This window comes from Hordeum vulgare, chromosome 6H (genome assembly GCF_904849725.1).
Source record: "Hordeum vulgare subsp. vulgare chromosome 6H, MorexV3_pseudomolecules_assembly, whole genome shotgun sequence".
Taxonomy (NCBI): Eukaryota; Viridiplantae; Streptophyta; class Magnoliopsida; order Poales; family Poaceae; genus Hordeum; species Hordeum vulgare.
In genome coordinates, this window is record NC_058523.1 from 441,987,318 (window position 1) to 442,012,087 (window position 24,770).

At 43.2% G+C, this 24,770-nt stretch overlaps 1 pseudogene; it reads left to right on the forward strand.

The window, feature by feature from the left end:
• The first annotated feature begins 2,790 nt into the window (after nt 1-2,790).
• On the forward strand, nt 2,791-13,889 carry LOC123405576 (annotated as a pseudogene).
• Nucleotides 13,890-24,770: the final 10,881 nt, after the last annotated feature.

A 24,770-nucleotide genomic window follows, 5' to 3' on the forward strand; every position in this document is an offset into this window, starting at 1 on the left:
AGGTTTAGCAATTCTAGCGGAGTCCTCACAGAACTTGATAACATGCCCATCTATGTCTTCGGCTAAGAGATCTTTGATAATAGCAACACTAGGTTCAACTCTAATCTCCTCAGGGGGTGCAAGTGGTCTAATGTAACCCCTACGTATCACAGTGGAGCTTTAGAATAATCCTTTATCCTAGCAAGGTATGGTGGTTTCTTAGTGTAAGCACAAGGAACAATAGGATCACTAAAAGCAATGACTTTCTCCTCAACTAGATTGGTTTTGGCTATGTTGCTTTCTACAGGAGGATGATATTTAAACCACTTCTCTTTGGGAAGATCAACATGAGCAGCAAAAGATTCACATAGAGAAGCTACTATCTCAGAGCCAAGTCCATACTTAGCGCTAAAATCTCTAGAAGTGTTTGTCTCAACAAAAGATTTAATGCAATCAAACTGGAAATTCATACCTGACTCCTTACCTTCCTCCAGCTCCCAATCTTCAGAGTTGCGTTTGATTCTCTCCAATAAATTCCACTTGTGATCAATATCCTTCTTCATAAAAGAACCGGTACAAGAAGTGTCAAGCATGGTACGATCTTCATGAGAAAGCCGAGCATAAAAGTTTTGAGTGATGATTTCTCTCGAGAGCTCATGATTGGGGCATGAATATAGCATTGATTTAAGCCTCCCCCAAGCTTTAGCTATGCTTTCCCAGTCAGGAGGCAAAAAGTTATAAATAAAGTTCCGATCACGATGTACTAAATGCATAGGATAGAACTTTTGATGAAATTCCAATTTCAACCGATTGTAGCCCCATGATCCAGTATCATCACATAGCCTATACCATGTCAACGCCTTAACCTTCAAAGATAAAGGAAATACTTTCTTATTTACCTCATCCTCGGGCAAACCTGCAAGCTTAAATAGAAGTATATCCATCAACTCGTCATCAGCCGCCGCCGTGGCCGCCATCTCCTTTCCGCGCTGCACCTCTCCATCAACCTCTTGCTCACCATGGCCATGTGTGAGTAGTCTCCCACGGGGCTGAGGTCTTCTACGTGTAGCTATGTGGTCATCTCTCTCTCCCATGACGTGATCTTGATAGTGATCATAGGCTATGTTAACATAGGGTGATCCCATGATGTTTCCCCTTCTTCTATGTATTGGATTGATGTGCTTACTTGATCTTATCTAGTATAATCCTCGATACCATGGTGATAGAGGTCTATTGGACATGGATTAGAAGAATATTTTCATGAGTGATTTCCTCTTTTGTGAATTGATTGAAGATTGAGAGTCTCTTGGTGCTTGTATTTGACTATCCTTGAGATATGTTGTGGTGATTGTGGTACTCTCTTTGGATAGCCGCGGTGACATTGGGAAATCCATAGATGAGAACTACGGACTCTGAAGTGTGCTTTTGTAGCCCTACATAATTCCCGTCCTCTCTTGATCACAAAGGAATGACCTCCAAGTATGTCTCCATTGCGTGTTTTAGTGGAAATATCATGTGATTACACTATGTTAATATTGTTGGGAGTTGCCACTAGTGAAAGTATGAAGCCTAGGCCCTATTTCTCACCATTGTTACACCGTTTATGCTCACTTTTGTCACTTGCTACCTTGATGCCCTTTTTATTTTAGATTTATATTACCTTGCTTTGCCACACCTATCACCCATATTTTTCCATCTCTTCGCCGAACTAGTGCACCTATACAATTTACCAATGTATTAGGTGTTTTGGGGACACAAGAGACTTCTCGTTTCTTAATTGCAGGGTTGCTTGACAGAGACCATATTCAACCTCTACTTCCCTGAGTTTGATAAACCTTAGGTCATCCAATTGAGGGAACTTGTTGTTGTCCTACAAACCTCTACGCTTGAAGGCCCAACATAGTCTACAAGAATAGAAGCATGCGTAGACATCAAGCTATTTTTGGCGCCGCTGCCGGGGAGGTGAGTGATTGAAGGTATATTTTTGGATCTTGAAACTAAACCTTTTCGTTTCTTGTTTTTATTTTCACTAGTTAGGCTTAATGGAAAACAACAAAAATATGAGAGAGCTTTATAAATTTATCTTGAAGTATGACATGAAGTGTTTGAGGAGAAAATTAAAAAACCTATGGAACTTCATTATTTGCATAACAATTATGATGGTTACAATGTTTTTAGTATGCTTCCTTTAAATATCAATATTGCTAATGACATGGAAAGCTCTAAGCTTGGGGATGACGGGTTTGACGAACATGATAATTTTAGTCCCCCAACTTTTGAGGAGAAAATTTGCTTTGATAATGATAGTCCTACTCCCACTATTACCAATGAGAAAGATTATGCTTATGTGAAGAGTAAGATTACCTTTTTGCATGTGAATCATGGTAACAATGCTTTTATGTGATACTTATATTGTTGAGTTTATTCATGATCCCACTTAAAATTATTATGAGAAGGGAACATATCTCTACTATTAAAGGGGGGTCCGCCGTCTGTTGTGATGGTTTGACCACGACAGATCCCCCTAGCTAGCACTCTCACCGCTAGTAGTTTCACCGATTTTTTCCATCCCTCCATAAATCGATCGATTAAATACAGAAAAAAAAACGCTTCAGGAAAAAACCTCTACCTTCCGTGATGGTTCAACCTCTTTGCCTCACCCACGTCTCGCCTCTCTCATATCAGCAGACCGGATTTCAAACCCGCGTCGGGTTGACGACGGCCAGGTCTCCACCGCCGCCACTCCCCTCGATCCATCGGCCGTGCCTGATCCCGCGGATCCGCCCCCCGCCGGCGCGGTAGAGACCCACCATGGAGGCCATGGAGGAGTTGTCGCAGCTCTCCAAGTCGATACGTCAGGCGGCCTCGCTCCTCGCCGACGACTCCGCGCCCAGGCGCCCCTCCACCTTCCTCAACATCGTCGTCCTCGGCAACGTCGTAAGTTTCGGGCGGAGCCCCCCCCCCCCCCCACGCGCCTCAGAACCGTCGCCTCGTGCCCCAATCTTATCCGTTTCGATCTGTTTGTGCAGGGTTTCGGCAAGTCGGTCGTGCTGAACAGCCTCGTCGGCCATCCCGTGCTGGTGAGATTTTAGTCTAGCACCTCAGCTCTCCTCACTCCATCCATATATCTCCCTTGGTGTTGTTTGTTAATCGGATTGGATTGGATTGAATTGGGTGGCGTTGTGTGGTGCAGCCGACGGGGGAGAACGGGCGACCAGGGCGCCGATCATGGTGGACCTGCAGAGGGAACCAGGCCTAAGCACCAAATCTATCGTACTACAGATTGATAGCAAGTCGCAGCAGGTGTCCGCAAGTCAGTAGGATCTCACAGCCTTGTTTCACATGATCACCAACTTCGGTTCGACCTGGTGCTGATTTTTTTTCATGTGCAACTGCTCTGCGGCATTCTTTGTAGGATAGGCTCAACAAGAGTGTGTCCACCATATCAGTCGGCTCGGTGTTCAATTGTGACTTTTTTTCACGGAACAGTACAGTCTTCTACTGGGGTGATGAGATAGTGAGTGGTGTGATTGGGCTAGCGCCGAGGAATGTCAAGTTCCAGTCCATAGGAGAAGGGGGTTACCATGTGTGTGGGGTGCTGGAGAATGCACAAGTCTTCTGCTGAGGAAGGAGCTTGGAGATGCAGCAGGTATCACCTACCGGTGCTATCTGTGAAGGTGATGTAAGCATAGTGCCCATGGGTGCAATGGTCCCCGTAGTCTGCGGACGGTTCCATGCTTGCGGCATCAGGAGCCTTGGTCACCAAGTAGCTTGCTAGGGTTTCCAACTTCAGAACAGTACATCAGCACCCAAAGGTCTCAGGTTGTATGCAATAGTGGCTGGAGACTACTTTACTTGTGGGGTGCCTGCTGAGACATCCATGAAGCCAAGGTGCTGGGGCAATAGTGGACCATTGGCACTACCAATGGCGGTATCACCTCAGATTTGTGTATCTGCTGCATGCAGCCCCGAATACTACGAGTATGTTAACCATGGTGAGCTTGGTGGCAGTAAGGCTTGTAATCCTGGAAACTCTAGACTCTACTTGCCCTGCAGTGTTGCCTGTCCAGACAACTCGTATGAGTCATCACCCTGCAATGTCACGGCTGACCGTGTGTGCCAGTTTGATTGCTCGAGGTGTGTCTCAGATGAGTGTTGGTCATACTGCACATCTTAGAAGTAGACCAACAACCATAAGTCAATGGATTTTCATATGTGCATTTTGGTGGCAGAGATTGCATTTGCCATCATCTTGATTTTCACAGTGACAACCATTGCTTGCCAATATGTACTACACAAGCTTCGAGATTGCCGATGTTCAAAGAGCAAGTTGAGGATGACAAAGAGTACAACATACTCTTTTTGAAAAGATAATATGAAGATCCAGCCTGACGTGGAAAATCTGAAGATCAGGAGAACTCAGGAATTTTCCTATGAGGAGTTGGAACAAGCAACCGATGGCTTCTCGGAGGATTCACAAGTCGGCAAAGGTAGATTTTCATGTGTATCCAAGGGCATTCTGAGAGATGGGACAAGCGTTATTGTAAAGCGTGCAATAAAAGTATCGGATGCAAAGAAAAGCTCAAAGGAGTTCCATACTGAACTTGACCTCCTCTCTAGGCTCAACCATGCACATTTTCTCGACCTACTTGGTTACTGTGAGGATGGCAGCGAGAGGCTCTTGGTCTATGAGTTCATGGCTCATGGATCCATGTACTAGCATCTGCATGGCAAGGATTCAAACTTGAAGAAGCAACTGAACTGGACCAGGCGGGTTACCATTGCTGTCCAGGGTGCTCGTGGAATAGAGTATTTGCATGGCTATGCTTGCCCACTAGTAATTCACCGAGACATTAAGTCTTGAGACATATTGATTGATTCGGATCACAATGCGCATGTTGTCGACTTTGGTCTAATAATAATGGGCCCTGTAGATAGACGCACACCACTCTCACAGCTGCCGGCAGGGACACTTGGGTACCTTGATCCTGAGTACTACCATTTCCATTACTTGACGACAAAGTCCGATGTCTACAGCTTTGGAGTTGTTCTTCTAGAAATCCTAAGTGGCAGGAAAGCCATTGACATGCAGCTTGAGGAGTGGGCAGCCCCGTTGATCAAAGTTGGGGATATTTCAGGCATCCTTGATCCAGCCTTATCTCCTCCCTCTGACCCGGAGGCTTTGAAGAAGATTGCAGCTGTGGCATGCAAGTGTAAGAATGCGAGGCAAAGACCGGCCTTCCATGGACAAGGTGACAACATCTCTAGAGCGTGCACTTGCACTGCTGATGGGCAGCCCATGCATCGAGCAACCCATTCTGCCAACTGAAGTTGTTCTTGGGAGCAGTCGCATGCACAAAAAAGTATCACAGAGGTCATCCAATCAGTCGTGCTCAGAGAATGAGCTCGTTGATGGGGACAACCAGCGGATCGAGTACAGGGCGACATCTTGGATAACGTTTCCAAGCGTGACCTCGTCGTAGAGGAGGAAATCATCAGCGTTGGAAGCCGACCTGGATGGCCGAACAACCACACATGGGAGGAACGTCGGGAGCAGCATAGGAGATGGTCTGCGGTCACTGGAGGAAGAGATTAGGCTGGTGATACGTCTCAAACGTATCTATAATTTTTGATGGTTTCATGATGTTATCTTGTCATCTTTGGATGTTTTATGTACCTTTTATATCTTTTTGGGGACTAACTTATTAATTCAGTGCCAAGTGCCAGTTCCTGTTTTTCTGTGTTTTTGGCTCTTTTCACATCTGATTTTGGAACGGAGTCCAAACGGAATAAAATCCCCGAAATAAATTTTTCCCGAACGGAAGAAGATCATGGGGCTTGTGGGCCAAGCCAGGAGAGCTACAGGGAGCCCACAAGCCGTGTAGCCGCCACCAGGGGCAGCGTCTAGCAGGCTTGTGGCCTCCCTCGTGCCCCCCTAACCTAGCTCCTTCACCTATATATTCCCTAAAATACAGAAAAAAAATCACGGAATCCACGAAAACACTTTTCCGCCGCCGCAAGCTTCCATTTCCGCGAGAACTCATCTGGAAACCCTTCCCGGTGCCCTGCCGGAGGGGACTTTGGAGTTGGAGGGCTTCTACATCAACATCATCGCCCCTCCAATGACTCGTGAGTAGTTCACTTCAGACCTACGGGTCCGTAGTTAGTAGCTAGATGGATTCTTCTCACTCTTGGATCTTCAATACAAAGTTCTCCATGATCTTCATGGAGATCTATCCGATGTAATCATCTTTGGCGGTGTGTTTGTCGAGATCCGATGAATTGTGGATTTGTGATCAGATTATCTATGATATATATTTCAGTCTTTGCTAATTTCTTATATGCATGATTTGATATCCTTGTAAGTCTCTCCGAGTCTTGGGTTTTGTTTGGCCAACTAGATCTATGATTCTTGCAATGGGAGAAGTGCTTGGTTTTGGGTTCTTACCGTGTGGTGACCTTTCCCAGTGACAATAGGGGTAGCAAGGCACACATTGCGTAGTGGCCATCAAGGGTAACAAGGTGGGCTTTGTCGTAGATATGAGATTGCCCATCTACATCATGTCATCTTGCTTAAGGCGTTACTCTATTCTTTTGGACTTAATACACTAGATGCATGCTGGATAGCGGTCGACGTGTGGAGTAATAGTAGTAGATGCAGAAAGTATCGGTCTACTTGTTTTGTACGTGATGTCTATAGATACAATCATTGACATAGATGATGGCATGACTCTGCGCGGTTCTATCAATTGCTCGACAGTAATTTGTTCACCCACCGTCTACTTTCTTTCATGAGAGAAGCCACTAGTAAACACTACGGCCCCCGGGTCTATTCACACCTATCGTTTCCACTTTTGGTTTTACTTTTATTTGTTACTTTGTTGCTTTCAGTTCTTACTTCGCGAACAATCTATAAGGGATTCACAACCCCTTCATAGCGTTGGGAGCAAGCTTTTTGTGTTTGTGCAGGCACTTGAGATACTCCTTCACTGGATCGATACCTTGGTTCTCAAACTGAGGGAAATACTTACCACCGCTGCGCTACATCACCCTTTCTGCTTCAAGGGAACACCAACGCAAGGCTCCAAGGCCATGGGGGAAATCCTTTGCATATTTTCCTAGGAAGTCCCTTAAGGCGTAGCCGTAGCAGAAGGATTCCTGGTGCCGTTGCTGAGGAGTATCAAGACAAACAGTCTCCCGTCAGCACATTTCTGGCGCCGTTGGAGGGTCTTTTGTTGCAGTAGTAGAAGTATTTCTCGCGTCGTTGTCGGGGAAGGAGAGATCTATCCAAGTAGGTCTCACAAACTCATCTCTTGCATTTACTTTTTTGCCAGTTGCCTCTTGTTTTCCTCTCCCCCACTTCACATTTGTCGTTTCCATTTGCCTTTCTCCTTTGCCTTTTTCTTTTTGCCGTTTTCCTTCGCCGGTTTTCTTGCTTGCTTGTGTGCTTGTTTGTTTGTTGAAGTCATCATGGCTGAAAAGACCAAACTTTGCGACTTCTCGAGTACCAATAATAATAATTTTATTAGTACTCCGATTGCTCCCGCCACTAGTGCAGAATCGTATGAAATCAACGCAGCTTTGATGAATCTTGTTATGAAAGAGCAATTCTCTGGCCTTCCTAGTGAAGATGCCGCATCCCATCTCAATACCTTCATTGAGCTTTGTGATATGCAAAAGAAAAGAGATGGGATAATGACGTGATTAAGTTGAAGCTTTTTCCTTTCTCGTTGCGAAATCGCGCAAAAACTTGGTTTTCTTCTTTGCCTAAAAATAGTATCGATTCTTGGGATAAGTGCAAAGATGCTTACATATCCAAGTATTTTCCGCCGGCTAAGATCATCTCCTTACGTAACGATATCATGAATTTCAAGCAACTTGATCATGAACACGTTGCACAATCTTGGGAGAGGATGAAGCTTATGATTAGAAATTGTCCCGCTCATGGCTCGATTTTGTGGATGATTATACAAATCTTTTACGCTGGCTTGAATTTCGCTTCTCGCAATATGTTGGACTCCGCCTCAGGTGGAACGTTCATGGAAATCACGTTAGGAGACGCTACAAAACTCCTAGACAATATCATGACCAACTACTCTCAGTGGCACACTGAAAGGTCGCCTGCTAGCAAAAAGGTACACGCTATAGAAGAAATTAACTCACTTAGTGCTAAGATGGACGAGTTGATCAATTTGGTTGTAGTAGAAACGCTACTGTAGATCCTAATGACATGCCATTATCTTCCTTGATTGAGAGTAGCAACGCTAGTTTGGACGTGAATTTTGTTGGTAGGAACAATTTTGGCAACAACAATGCTTTTAGAGGAAACTATGTTCCTAGGCCTTTTCCTAGTAACTCCTCTAACAATTATGGCAATTCCGACAACAACACTTATGGAAATCACAACAACTTACCCTCTGATTTAGAGAGTAATATCAAAGAGTTCATCAACTCTCAAAAGATTTTCAATGCGTCCATAGAGGAAAAACTACTCAAAATAGACGATTTGGCTAAGAGCGTTGATAGGATGTCTTGTGATATTGATGCTTTGAAAGTTATATGTGCTCCTCCCAAGGTCAACATGGATGAAACTTTGAAAGCTATGCGTGTCTCCATGAATGAGAGCAAAGAAAGAATCGCCCAAATTCGCGCTAGGCATGAATGGTTTAAAAGGGTGTGTTCTAGTGATGCAAATCACGAAGATCTTAAAGTGCTTGGGGTGACTCCTCTTGAATCTTTGTTTTCGTGTGTCAAACATATTGATGAAGGGGCTGGATATGAATCCACCTTGGTTGAAAAACGCCCGAATGATTCAGAGTCCACCCATCTTGATGATAAAGGTGTGGAGAGCGGAGTATAAGAAATCAAAATTTTGGGTAGTAATGAAACTCCCGCTTTGAATTTCAAGGAATTCAATTATGATAATTCCTCCTTGTTTGAATGCATTTCTTTGATGCAATCCATTGCAAACTCTCCACGTGCTTATAGCCAAAGCAAAGCCTTTACCGCGCATATCGTAGATGCTATGATGAAATATCTTGAAGAGAAGGTCGAATTAGAAGTCTCTATACCTAGAAAACTTCATGATGAGTGGGAAGCTACTATCAAAATCAAGATCAAAAACTGTGAGTGCAATGCTTTGTGTGATTTGGGTGCTAGTGTTTCCGCGATTCCAAAGTCTTTTTGTGATATTCTTGGTTTTCATGAGATTGAAGAGTGTTCTCTTAATTTGCATCTTGCGGATTCTACTGTCAAGAAACCCATGGGAAGAATCAATGATGTTCTTATTGTTGCAAATAAGAACTACGTACCCGTGGATTTCATTGTACTTGACATAGATTGCAATCCTTCATGTCCCATTATTCTTGGTAGACCTTTCCTAAGGACTATTGGTGCTATCATCGATATGAAGGAAGGGAATATTAGATTTCAATTTCCTTTAAATAAGGGCATGGAGCACTTTCCTAGAAAGAAAATAAGAATTCCTTATGAATCTATGATGAGGGCCACTTATGGTTTGAGCACCAAAGATGACTATACGTGATTCCATCACCTTTTGCCTAGCTAAGGGCGTTAAACAAAAGCGCTTGTTGGGAGGCAACCCAACGAATCTATCCTTTTTCTTTCTGTTTAGTGTTTTCCACACTTTCATAATTCTATTATGATTGTGTTTTTTGTGTTTCTTTTTGCGTTTGTGACAAGCAAAACCATTATGATTAGTCTTGGGGATGATCGTTTGGTCATGCTGGAAAAGACAGAAACTTTCTGCTCACGAAAAGAATTTTCATTTTTTCTGTAAGAGCTTTTGAGTTGATTATTTTTCTGCTGATTGCTACGCAAATTCTTCAGACTGTCGTAAATTTTCAGAATTTTTGAAGTACCATAAGTATACGAAGTATACAAATTTCTACAGACTGGTCTGTTGTTAACAGATTCAGTTTTTGTTGTGTTGGTTGCTTATTTTGATGAAACTATGGATAGTATCGGGGGGTATTATCCATGGAAGATTGAAGATACAGTAACCCAATATCAACATAAGTAGAATTTAAGTTTGCTACTGTACCTAAGGAAGTGGTGGTTTGCTTTCTTATACTAATGTTATCACGAGTTTTTGTTTAAGTATCGTGTTGTGAAGTTTTCAAGTTTTGGGTGAAGTTCTGAAGGACAAAGAGATAAAGAGTGGCAAGAGCTCAAGCTTGGGGATGCCCAAGGCACCCCAAGAGATTCAAGGATGTCGTAAAAGCCTAAGCTTGTGGATGCCCCGGGAAGGCATCCCCTCTCTCGTCTTCAATCCATCGGTAACGTTACTTGGGGCTATATTTTTATTCACCACATGTTATGTGTTTTTGCTTGGAGTGTCTTGTATCGTTGGAGTCTTTTATTTTTGCTGTGTCACAATCATCCTTGCTGCACAAGTAGAGAGAGAGAGACATGCACTCACCGTGATTTTGTCGAGCTTCACTTATATCCTTTGGTAGACAATTCAGCTCACATGTGCTTCACTTATATCTTTTGAGCTAGAAACTTTTGCTCTATGTGCTTCACTTATATCTTTTAGAGCACAGCGGTGCGTGTCTTGGTAGTTGATCTATGCTTTGAAAGTAGTCTCAAAAGGGGTAGTTATACAAAGGGATACGAAAACTTCCACCTTCACGTGCATTGAATAGTTAGAGAAGTTTGATTCATCTCAATTAGTTTTGAGTTGTGGTTTTGGTAATATTGAAGTTATGCTAGTAATGTGGTGTGGATCTAAGAAATACTTGTGTTGAAGTTAGTGATTCCCGTAGCATGCACGTATGGTGAACCGCTATGTGATGAAGTCTGAGCATGATTAGTCTTTTGATTGTCATCCTTTGCGTGGCGGTCGGGATCGCGCCATGGTTTATACCTACCAACCCTTCCCCTAGGAGTATGCGTTGAATGCTTTGTTTCGATTACTAATAAAACTTTTTCAACAAGTATATGAGGTCATCATGGCTAATGTTGAGTCAATGGTTTAGATGCACTTTCACCTTCCGCCATCACTATCTTCTTAGTGTCGTGCAACTTTCGCCGATGCACAAAACCCACCATAAGCCTCCCTCAAAACAGCCACCATACCTACCTACTATGGCTTTTTCAAAGTCATTCCGAGAGTATATTGCCATGCAACTACCACCATGACATGAGCCACCACTTCTACATTGCCATTGCATGATCGTAAGATAGCTAGCATGATGTTTCCATTAATGTCTATGCCATGCTAGATCATTGTCACGGTACACTACGGAACGCATTCCATATAGAGTCATCGTTGCTCTATGTTTTGCGTTGAAAGTGTGATGATCATCATTGATGGAGCATTGTCCCATGTGAGGAAATAAAAGAGGCCAAAGATGCCCACCAAAAAAAAGAGGCCAAAGAGCCCACACAAAAAAAATGATGAGAGAAAAAGAGAGAAGGGACAATGGTACCACCTTTCCACACTTGTGCATATTAAGCACCATGATCTTCATGATTGAGAGTCTCTCGTTTTGTCACCACCATATAGCTAGTGGGAAATTTTCATTATATAACTTGGCTTGTACATTCCAATGATAGGCTTCTTCAAAATTGCCTTAGGTCTTCGTGAGCAAGCAAGTTGGATGCACACCCACTAGTTTTCTTTAAGAGCTTTCACATAGTCTTAGCTCGAGTGCATCATTTGTATGGCAATCCCTACTCATTCACATTGATATCTATTGATGAGCATCTCCACAGCTCATTGATATGCCTAGTTAATGTGATCATCTTCTCCTTATTTTGTCTTGCAACCTCCACCACACTCCACACCACTTATAGTGCTAAAACCATGGCTCACGCTCATGTATTGCGTGAGAGTTGAAAAGGTTTGAGAAAGTAAAGGTGTGAAACAATTACTTGGCCAATACCGGGGTTGTGCATGATTTAAATTCGTTGTGCAATGATGATAGAGCATAGCCAGACTATATGCTTTTGTAGGGATAACTTTCTTTTGGCCTTGTTATTTTGAAAGTTAATGATTACCTTCCTAGTTTGCTTGAATTATTATTGTTTCCACGTCAATAGCAAACTATTGTTTTGAATCTAATGGATCTGAACATTCACGTCACATAAGAGGAGTTACAAAGGACATCTAGGCTAGGTAGCATGAAAGCATCAAAAATTCATTCTTTATCACTTCCCTACTCGAGGATGAGCAGGAGTTAAGCTTGGGGATGCTTGATACATCTCAAACGTATCTATAATTTTTGATGGTTTCATGCAGTTATCTTGTCATCTTTGGATGTTTGATGTACCTTTTATATCTTTTTGTGGACTAACTTATTAATTCAGTGCCAAGTGCCAGTTCTTGTTTTTTCTGTGTTTTTGGCTCTTTTCAGATCTGATTTTGGAACAGAGTCCAAACAGAATAAAATCCCCGAAATAATTTTTTCCCGAACGAAAGAAGATCAGGGGGCTTGTGGGCCAAGCCACGAGAGCTACAGGGAGCCCACAAGCCCTATAGCCTCCACCAGGGGGGCGGCGGCTAGCAGGCTTGTGGCCTCCCTGGCGCCCCCGTGACCTAGCTCCTTCCTATATATTCCCTAAAATACAGAAAAAATCAGGGAATCCACGAAAACACTATTCCGCCGCCGCAAGCTTCCGTTTCCGCGAGATCTCATCTCGAGACCCTTCCCGGTGCCCTGTCGGAGGGGACTTTGGAGTTGGATGGCTTCTACATCAACATCATCGCCCCTCCAATGACTCGTGAGTAGTTCACTTCAGACCTACGGGTCCGTAGTTAGTAGCTAGATGGCTTCTTATCTCTCTTGGATCTTCAATACAAAGTTCTCCATGATCTTCATGGAGATCTATTCGATGTAATCCTCTTTGGCGGTGTGTTTGTCGAGATCCGATGAATTGTGGATTTGTGATCAGATTATCTATGATATATATTTGAGTCTTTGCTGATTTCTTATATGCATGATTTGATATCCTTGTAAGTCTTTCCGAGTCTTGGGTTTTGTCTGGCCAACTAGATCTATGATTCTTGCAATGGGAGAAGTGCTTGGTTTTGGGTTCTTACCGTGTGGTGACCTTTCCCAGTGACAGTAGGGGCAGCAAGGCACACATCGTGTAGTTACCATCAAGGGTAACAAGGTGGGCTTTGTTGTAGATATAAGATTGTCCATCTACATCATGTCATCTTGCTTAAGGCGTTACTCTGTTCTTTTGGACTTAATACACTAGATGCATGCTGGATAGCGGTCGATGTGTGGAGTAATAGTAGTAGATGCAGAAAGTATCGGTCTACTTGTTTTGGACATGATGCATATAGATATAATCATTGCCATAGATGACGTCATGACTTTGTGCGGTTCTACCAATTGCTCGACAGTAATTTGTTCACCCACCGTCTACTTGCTTTCATGAGAGAAGCCACTAGTAAACACTACGGCCCCCGGGTCTATTCACACCTATCGTTTCCACTTTCCCTTTTACTTTGCTTTGTTACTTTGTTGCTTTTAGTTCTCACTTGGCGAACAATCTATAAGGGATTGACAACCCCTTCATAGCGTTGGGAGCAAGCTTTTTGTGTTTGTGCAGGCACTTGAGATACTCCTTCACTGGATCGATACCTTGGTTCTCAAACTGAGGGAAATACTTACCACCGCTGCGCTACATCACCCTTTCTGCTTCGAGGGAACACCAACGCAAGGCTCCAAGGCCATGGTGGAAATCCTTTGCATATTTTCCTAGGAAGTCCCTTAAGGCGTAGCCGTAGCAGAAGGATTCCTGGTGCCGTTGCTGAGGAGTATCAAGACAAACAGTCTCCCGCCAGCACGTTTCTGGCGCCATTGGAAGGTCTTTCGTTGCAGTTGCAGCTGGCATCTCCACACGAGAACCTATACTTGCAGCACAACTTCTGATGAAATGCCAAGATCGGCTGAAAACATGGAAACCGTCTGCCATTTTAAGTTCACACTTTGTGACCTGTTGCTTTGGGCATTCCGGAGAGAGAGAGAGAGAGGGGAGGATCTAGCTGAAAACATGCACTATTACGTATGAGCCTTGATAATAATCGGAGGGAGATGTATATGTTTAATTCCTGGTGGATATGGAGAATTTGCAGTCAGGAGCTTAATAGCGGTCACAAGGATCTCTTAGAATACACATTGTGGTAATCCTAAATTACGAAGAATATAATTTGGAGTTTTCTCTTTCTATATATCCGTCTTTGGATGTATTGTTTCTATAAAAATTCTCATTTTTCTAATTTGCTTATTATGACTATATTATTGGAGCGTCTATCTATAGATAGGAGTATAATCTGAAGATATGTTCTCTCCATTTGCCTTCCAATTTTTCTATGTCTTTTTTCACTGACTCCAAATGTTTGTACTTGTCACCTACCAGGATGGTTCTCTTTGTGAAGGTGAAGGTGAAAGTGATGCTTATTCGTCTTTATTTGCTATAGTTTCTTGCCTTAAGATGGCCCGCCACCCACCTAACAAAGAAACAAAGTTCAGTCCATAGTCATTTACCCACCCAGAAGTTGTAGTGAAAGATGTTTCTGTCAATGCAAAGCTCACGGAGGCCATTTTTCCGTTACCATTTGTTCTGCTTACCCCCATGCCCAACGAAAAACTAGGTTCAGGCAATTTTGGCCACTGTGCACAACCACATAGTATCCTAGACACGCGTGGCAAGAAAGCTGAGGAAGAGAGACATTGTGTAATTCGAAGTATTTGGTACCAAATGTTGTCTTGTCGGTAATGTTTCTGTTCATTGAAAAGTCTTGCTGACATCAAAATATTTATATTTGTGATCCCGTTACGTGTCAAACTAAAATATATTGCCATTGCAGTTCAAAACATGTGATGAACCTTGAATTATCATAAGAACATTTGAAGTGAACCGTATGATTTCATTTTCCTTGCATTGATTATTCAAAATATATTTGCATAGTTCTAATTGAACGATAATGGTACTTCCTCCAATCCAAATTAATTGACGCGGCCTTGAGGAAGTAGCAATAATGTACCTTAGTTCATCCAAACAATTTAATTGAAAACAAATTAGTGAATGCCTTTATCTTTTTCGTTTTGTCTTTTTATGTTTTTTTTCTTGTAGGAAATAGATGCTTAATTAGATTTTGTCTATTCAGTTGCAGCTGGTAATAATATTGGTCCCTTCTAAAGTGACGTACAGAGTCAAGGTATTTTGAGTCCGATGCATAAGGTTGGTTGCAAGGTGTTTGAGTAAGAGAGTCGAGATTAAATATAATCTTCATGATTCGTATTATGACTTTATTTATTTTTTATAACAAATTTTGTATCCCGTGGCAACGCACGGGTACTAGTGTTTATAGATATTTCAATAATATCAAATTCCCTCTCTTTATGTCGAAGGTTTTGAAGTTGCGCTTGTTTTGCCTTCCTATGCGTATTGCTTTGTGCTTCAATGAATTATGCTATTGAAATATTCCTATGCATAGGAAGCATGTTAGACTTAAATGTGTTTGGTATTTGCCTCTTGAATGCTATCTTTTGTTCTACAACTCTTATTCCTACGAGAGCATCATTAAAATCTTAAGCATATCTTTATGGCTATAAAGAAAGAGCTCTAGGGAGACAACCCTTGTTATCTTTACTTTGAGTTTTTACTTTCAGTTTTTAGTGATCTTGATGCTTGTAACTATTGTAGCAACATCATTGTATCTTTATTTTCAAGCTTTGTACCAAGTTTTAGCCTCCGATTCCAAGAAAGTTCAAAAGTTATGACATGCTGTCCAGAAACAGATTTTGTCTGCTTGACGGAAAAAATCGCCAAAAATCACAAGATCATCTTTTTGATATGAATTGTTTTGAAAGCATGCCCTATATAATTTTCTTTCTTTCATCTGTTCTGAGTTTTTTGATTTGAGTTGCAGAAGTGCCCCGAAACAATTATTTACTACATGTTGTTCTGTTTTTTACAGATTCTGCCACGTTTTGCGTTTTCATCATTTTGCAAATCTTAAGCTTGCTTTTCCTTTGCAAAAACCTTTTGGCAATCATGAGAAATAGTAGATTTTCATGAAAATCTTTATTTCTAGTAGATAATGAATTATTTTATCATGGGTACTAACCACTCTAATCAGCTTATGATGAGTTTCGTATGAAGGGAGTTTTCAAGTATGCGATGGAAGATGATGAAAGAAGATCCAGGAGTGTCAAGCGCTCAACCTTGTGGATGCCCCCATGCAACCCCAAGAATTATTCAAGGAGACTCAAGAGTCTAAGCTTGGGGATGCCCTCGTGCATCCCCTTCTCTATCAACAATCATCAGTTCGTCCATCTCCATTCTATATTTTTATCACTTCATATGTTATGTGCTATGCTTGGAGCGTCCCGCTCTTTACTTTTTAGTTTGTTTTGGTTTTGCTTTCTGGTCATGAATAAGTTGCATCCTATCATTCTTATTTGGGAGAGATACACGCTCTATTTTAATTGCTTAGAACACTCTGGTTTTCACTCTTATTGTTTTGTGAGTGTTCACTTTTTGCTAATACTGTGTTTAGCTCTTGTTTTCCACTCATATTTTGTTTAGAGATTTTTAGTTTGCTTTAGTTATATATGATTATCTCTCTGGTCTCTAATTAGTATTATCTATGAGAGTCGTTTCAAGAAAGTTGATTGGTGTTGGAGAAGAGTAAAATATTTCATGCTTATAGTGGTGCAATAGGAAGCTTGTTTAGACTGTGGCTTAGACTTTGACATGTCATGTTAGATATTATCTTAATTATATGCTTAGTAGTTATTGATGTAGCATGACTTGTCTCAAATAGCTGAGAGTGCTTAATGTGCCATTGAAAGAATCATGTGTTGTTTTTATCATACCGAAGCATAATATTGTGGTATTCTCCTTTACTGCTTCATTTGGGTTGACTTGGCGCATGCTCACACCATGTTACGACTACAAACCAGTCACCTCTAGCCTCTATGGTCATTTAGTTTTTGACTTGTAATATTATTTATGCTCTGATTAATAATGTTATGTCGTTATGCATGATTATGTCCGTTATTGCTCTCTTAGTTGGTCGCTCCCAGTCTCTTGCTAGCCTCCACCTGTACTGAGTATGAGCTCTACTTGTGCATCCAACTCCCCCAAAAAAACAAAGTTTGCCAAATATGTCCAGCATACCTACCTACATGTTGTATTTAACCGCCACACCAAGTAAATTTCTCATGTGCTACCTTTAAAACTTTCAAAAATTATTCCTGTTATGTGCCTCTATTTTAGCTCATGAGGAAGTAGTAGATAATTCATGATCTTCTCATACTTGACAAGCTTTATCTTGGGTTTGCATGTCTAATCTGCGAACCCCTAATACGAGGAGGGACTGGCATGAGGGCGCCCAGCTCATAAAAGATAATAGCAACAAACAAAAGCTCCTTCACGCTTTGTTCATGAGAAATCAGAATAGTGATAAACAAAAGAGACTAAGTGGATGTGATCGTCCCCACTTTGGGAGCCGTTCCTCAAAACTTGTCCAGCATGAGAAGTATCGGGCTATCTACTAGCATTCGTTGACGAATTATGCACCTCCCAAAAGCTTGTTTTACAATCTTAGTGATTTCAAAAATCTTTAAAAGCTATAGCACATGAGTAATCCCTGCTTCCCTATGTGAAGGGCCTTTCTTTTACTTATATGTTGAGTCTTCATCTTCTAACTTTATGCACCAATTAAGAGAGCGTAGTTGTCATTCTGAGTATAATGTGCATAGTCCCAAAATTTATTATTGATTGATTCTTGATTATGTTATTACTTGTTATCAAATTATTTGTATCTAGTCACCACTTGAACTTCGAAGGTGTCCTGACATTTATGTTTTGCCCCACTCCTAAGAACAAGCGAAAGACCACTTTGTTATGTTTTCTTTATGCTCGAAACAAATGTATAACTTTCAAGTTCATTATTATTCATGATCTTTTATTTGTGTTACTTTTCATGTTGCAACATGGTTGCTAACTTTCATTGTTAGAATTATATATATCATGCCTATGTTCAGAGTGCTATGATATCAGCTTACAAATGCTTTTACAAATATGATGATCAACATTATGTTGGTAGCATGTCACCTCAAAAATTATTTTGTTTTTATCGTTTGACCTACTCGAGGACGAGTAGGAACTAAGCTTGGGGATGTTGATACGTCCAAAACGTATCAATAATTTTTGATGGTTTCATGCTACTTTTATGCTTTTGATAATTATTTTTATATTAAGTTTATGATTTATTTGGACTAACCTAATAATAGTTGCAAAAGTACACAATGTTCTTGCTTTACACTTTGATGTGTAGGAACTATCAAAAATAGAAGAGGAAACCTTGTTGGAGTGGGATTCTGACTTTCCTGAAATCTGTCCCCCTACAGATTTTAGAGATCTTCTATTTCCGCCTCGTAGATGACGTCAAATGAAAAAATGATAGATTCTAAAGTTATGGGAATTTTATGCTGATAATTATACACATACAATTCCGCCAATTTGGAGTTCGGACGTTGTCGTGGTTTTTTCACGGCAGATGTCCTCGTGAAAGAACTTGATACTGGAGCCATCGCACCCTGTTGGCGACTCAAAGGGGTTAAGCGGGAGAGACACGGCGATTTACCCAAGTTCGGCCCCTCGAGAGGAGGTAATAGCCTACGTCCTGCTTTTGTGTGTATTGATATGGATTCGATTACAAGGAAGGCGTAACTCGCCTAAACCTAGCACTCGATGATTTCTAACCCGTCCTTTGTCCCCCAGGACCTTGCCTTTATATACAGGTCGATTCCCTAGGGTTTACAAGGATTCCTTCCTTTCTACAACTCGTGACCATTACGGTTTCTAAATCGCCATCTTCCAAAACTGGGAGACCCGCCAAGAGCCATACTCATTGTGCGACCTTGATTCGGCCATAACGAGGCCCAACTAAACACTTAGATGAATCGCCCAATGGATAACCCGGCCCAACTAGGGCGGGTCATCCACAGGTTACATCCCCAACATTAGGCCCCAAATTGACTTGAACCTTTCTTCTTCACGCCAATACCTCTGATCCATTGAAGGCGATTCATTCCCTATTTTTCTTCATCTGTGAAAAAATTGCACACCCGCCATCGCCTTTGGGCACTGACAATCCCTTAAGTCGCCAGATCATTACTAACAGGACTTTTCTTATTCCTCTTTTTTCAGGAAGACCACCACAACTCCAACGGATCTTTAGCGCATTGTTATCCCAAAAATTTTGGCGCACATTTATAGCGAATCTTTTATCCCCCGGCGGTTCCCGCTCATAGCGCCTCGATTCCAGCACCTGCCTTGATAAATAGGCCGAGGGGGGGACAGAACTAGCGCTTCCCACCTACCAGTCCTGTCACCTTCCTCCCCACCGGTGCAGCGAGAAAAACTCATCGCCCCAAAGAATCCGCCGCCGACCGCGCTTTCGGCCTTCACGCGAGGAGCTTTGGTGCCGCATGTGGGTTTTCGCCGTCGTCCATTCTCGCGCCGCAACCAACACATTTGCCATCGTCATCGTCGACTGCATCACCGTCGGTTACCTCGCCATTCACCACGAACTTCGCCGCCGCCGGAAACCTCTTCGCTCGACGGGATGCCCGTGCTTCTCCAGCAAACCCCATCACCGTCGGCTCTCCTTACCCGACAGCATCAGGTTAGGCCTCCACCTATTTTTAGGAGTAGATTCACTCTTCGCTTGAACTCCCGCCATTGCCGTGTTCTTGAAGCTCCTTGCATATAGACGCTACCTGCTCTGAGTCAATTAGCACGAGTGTTGGTAGGATAGCTAATGTTCCGAATACTTTTGCTTATCCGCCCGTACTCGTGAATCTTTGAAAATAATGTTTTCACCGAACGAAGGGCGTCATCTGATAATAAACTGTTGCGACCAGTCATTTTCTTTAGGTTTTCTCGTGTGTCTGGTAGATCCATTCCTTATTTACTGTTTGCAAAAAGTTGTTTATAGTCTTCATCTCTTGGTACTTCAAGTAAAACGCATTTACCATCTTTAGAACGTAGCCCTTGGGAATAGCCATACTTCCATAAGTCGCCATAGTGACCCAACTCGTCCCTTTGATCTGGCGGGTCAAACCCTTCCTTAATCAAAATACTCGGCGGGTTAAATGAACTGATTTCATCCCATACAGTAGGTGTCCAAGGCTTGTAATATCATACTTTCTTATTTGTAGCATGGGCGCCGTCTTCAAAAGTGACTGGCTTCCTACCAAGGTCGATGACTCCATATTAGCCGATTATGTGAAAACGGGCAGCTTGGATCCTCAGGATGTTATTGGCTGGCGCACCGGGTTCCGAGAAGATCTCCCTAACCCCATAGAAGGGGAAATAATCGTTTTTGTTGAACACCTGGAGCGAGGTTTTAAGCCGCCCGGATCAAAGATTCTTAGGGACGCCTTGACTTTCATGAACGTCCGTCTCCAGGATCTGGGACCCAATTCCATAAGTAATTTGTGCCAATTCCAAGTTCTCTGTGAGGCTTATCTGCGAATCGAGCCTTCTGTCCCTTTATTCTGGCATTTTTTCCATCTGAATCGTCAAACGGAATTCCACAACGGCCCCAGCTTGGAACTTGGTGGTGTCAATGTCCAGCGCCGCAGGGACAGCCCATTCCCCTCACTCACCATGCCTAGCCATCCCAAAGGCTGGGGCGAGTCTTGGTTTTACTGTCAAGAGACGTCTCCTGCTGGCGAGAACAAGCTTCTGGGTTACAGGCCAACTCGCCTTCCGACCAACTTCAAGCTTCCAGACAAGCTTACCAAAGAGGAGGAATCGGAATTCATCCCAATACTATCTGAATTAAGATCTTTGACGAACAACGGCCTTACCGGGGTCGACCTAATCCGCTGTTGGGTTGAATGGCGTATCCTCCCTCTGAGCCGCCGGGATGGTCTGATGTGTGAATTTGATGGCACCCTGGATCATCCTCAATGCTATTTCCACACAGCTTTAACGGAAAATGATATTGTTACCATTATCAAAAAGCTGACTGGCGAGCCTGCGGGAAAATGCGGCCAAATCGGCCTTAAGCCTTTCTGCAAAATTAACCCGGCGCCCAAGGTAAACAAACCTAACCCGCCTTTGGTCTTTATTCTTTATGTTTCATTTGTATTGTGGTTTCGTAACATATGCCATTTCAGAAAGGCGATAAGTTCTGGTCCAGGAAGCCCAAAAAGCAAGCCATGAAAAAATGTCAAGCCGCCCTCAAACAAAACCAAGGGTAAGGGCAAATCTGCTGCAGCTGAACCATCCGAAGTTGATGAATCTCAAGTCGGCGATGCACTTTCGGAGGTAAAAATTCGTCCTCTTTTCACTCGCCACCTATCATTGTTAACCTTTGTATTTATATCTCTCCCTTTCCTTGAAATAGAATGAAGATAACGAAAGCCAGGAGGATTCTGTTGAGGTAATTTATGTTTCCTCCGATTCATCTCCTTCTCCACCTAAGCCGGCCCGGCGAATTTGTGGGAAAGTTCCCTTCTCACATCCAAATGCTTATTTGGACGCAAATTTCCTACTGAAGAAAACACAGCATGCCTCAAATCGGAAAACACGAAGTCACTCCGGCGATCTGGTATATGGCTTACCAGCAACGAACAAAAGAAAACCAAGCGAGGTACCCTTATGAGTAACCATTCTTTACGTCTCTTTGGATCACGCTTGTAACCCGCCTGGATTATTGACGGATAATTCTTGCAGAACTCTCCTCCCACTTCTGGCGACTCAGTGATGTCAACACTCCCACCAATGATTCAAGTTCCAGGGTAAGTCTTTTGATAATCTTGCTTTGACTTTTGAGAATAACGAACTTTCAATTCCTTAACATGCTTGTTCCCTCTTTTTAGGGCACAAGCCAAGAAGAGGAAAACCAGCGGATCAACTCCTGTCGCAACTTCAGAACCCACGAAAGAATCAACTCCAACTCAAGACAACCTGGATCTAACTGAGCCTGAGGACCAAATGGATCTTCGTGAGTCGCCGAAGGAAACAATGGATGCTCCTAAGCCGCCGAGCCCATTGACGACAACAGAAGACCCAGATGATGTGGTCATTACTGGTACCGGTTTTTCCAAGCCGGCGGCAACAATTTTATCCAAACATGTAGCATCCTCCTCTCAAGCCATCCCCGAGTCTGGGTTCTCCAAGGCGAAACTTTCCGAATATGAAATTTGGAGTTTAAGGAACTCTGCTCTGGCTTTGCAAGTCGCGTGGAGGCGAGCTATGAGATGAAGAAAAACTTGCTGCGGATGTTACACAATAAACATGAGGTAAGTTTTGTTATACTATATTATTCCCATTAACCCCCCAAGGGTCGGGTCATCAGTAAAAAGATGAGTCGGGTCTTGAAAAATGTAGAAGAACTTCGCGACCAGTAACCCCCAAGGGGCGGGTCATCAGTAAAAAGATGAGCCGGGTGTTGAAAAATGTAGAAAAACTTCGCGACCAGTAACCCCCAAGGGTCGGGTCATCAGTAAAAAGATGAGCCGGGTCTTGAAAAATGTAGAAGAACTTCGCGACCAGTAACCCCCAAGGGCCGGGTCATCAATAAAAAGATGAGCCGGGTCTTGATTTTTGTATAATTTCATCTGAAAAAATTATACATTAGCCCCCAAGTGTCAGGGATATTGTTTTGCAGTAGTTCTGAGACTTGCCCTTATTTTATAATTTCAAATAGAAAAATCTTGCTCAGACCGAATCGGCGCTTGGCGATTTAAGGAAAAACTTAGCTCGTCAACAAGACGCCCGAGCTAAGTCGGAAGAGAAATGTCAATTGGCCTTGGCTGAACTGGCAAAACTCAAGGCCGAGTTGAAAAGAGCTCAGGCTGACCAAAATGCCGCCTTGAAGAGAGCAGAGAAAGCTGAAGCTAGGCTGGCCACTGTAGAGCAGGAATTGTCCGGCTTGAAGCGTCCTATCTCCAACATGACGCAAGCCGTCTTTGGTAAGCTTTACTTAAACCTTTCATCTCCTCCTCTCTCTTTTTTTAAAAATAATACCTATAATAAGTCGCTAATCATCATGCTTCAGGTCCAAGAGCCGCCAATCTTCAAGAAGACTGTGTGTTGATGCTGAAGGCGATTTACACGCTGACAGAGCAATTGTACACAGGCAGTGTCTTGACTGTTAAAGCTGTGATGGGTGCCAAAGAACCTATCACTTCCATCAAGAAGGTGCTTGGCTGTTTGTCCACACTTCCTCCTCAGATTGGCGAGCTAACTCGGTCAGCCGCCCGGAAAGGTGTTCTGACTGCCCTGAGTCGCTGTTTGGCGTATGCTCCAAAAATCAACTTAGAAGAAGTAGCCGCAGGTTTTCCTCAGCTCAAGGACGATGGGTCGGAATTTGTTGAAGAGGACTATCAGCGAGTCGTCAAGGACTCTCGACTGGCTGCAACTCAACTCGTCGCAAGCCTTGATTTAACAAAATACCAGGCAGCTTATGATAGCAGAAACAAAAAAGTCAGCCCGCCAACCTTCATGACGACCAGTCTAACTCCTCGGCGACCCAAGAATCCTTTCGACTTGGAAACAGACCTGGCATCACTTCTGACCGATGAAGATGACTTTGCTGCTTTGGCCAAGTGCAATTGGGTATTGGGTGACTTGCAAACCGAAGTCGGACAGAGCTCACATCAGGATGATCCCGAGGCGCCAGCAAAGTAAATTTTATTGATTTTGGCCTGAGAGCCATGTAATAGGTCCTTTTTCTGTAAGTCAGTACTGTTTTTGATGATACCTTTTTGCAAGAACCTTTATATCGCCCTTAAGGCGATTTGAAATATTTGACCCGCCTTTATAAGAGTCTTCTATAACGCTTAATTTTCCATGGATAAAACAATTCTTATCTCCTTCCTGTCTTAAGCTTTGAGAATAACATATGTGAAAACAAACAAACTATAGATATTTTCAACAAGCATCAGAAAGGAAAGGCTTAAAACCTCCAGGGCTATGCCACGACGAAAAATAACAGTAATTTCGTTGGCTCATAAGGTCGTGACAGGGGGAGGCAAGTCAGAAAGCTCGTGCACCCACCCTAAATGCAGGTTTCGTCGGCTCATAAGGTCGCGACATGGGGAGGCGAGTCAGAAAGCTCGTGCACCCACCCTAAATGCAGGTTTCGTCGGCTCATAAGGTCGCGACAGGGGAGGCGAGTCAGAAAGCTCGTGCACCCACCCTAAATGCAGGTTTTGTCGGCTCAAAAGGTCGCGACAGGGGGAGGCGAGTCAGAAAGCTCGTGCACCCACCCTAAATGCAGGTTTCGTCGGCTCATAAGGTCGCGACAGGGGGAGGCGAGTCAGAAAGCTCGTGCACCCACCCTAAATGCAGGTTTCGTCGGCTCATAAGGTCGCGACAGGGGGAGGCGAGTCAGAAAGCTCGTGCACCCACCCTAAATGCAGGTTTCGTCGGCTCATAAGGTCGCGACAGGGGGAGGCGAGTCAGAAAGCCCGTGCACCCACCCTAAATGCAGGTTTCGTCGGCTCATAAGGTCGCGACAGGGGGAGGCAAGTCAGAAAGCTCGTGCACCCACCCTAAATGCAGGTTTCGTCGGCTCATAAGGTCGCGACAGGGGCAGGCGAGTCAGAAAGCTCGTGCACCCACCCAAAATGCAGGTTTCGTCGGCTCATAAGGTCGCGACAGGGGGAGGCGAGTCAGAAAGCTCGTGCACGCACCCTAAATGCAGGTTTCGTCGGCTCATAAGGTCGCGACAGGGGGAGGCGAGTCAGAAAGCTCGTGCACCCACCCTAAATGCAGGT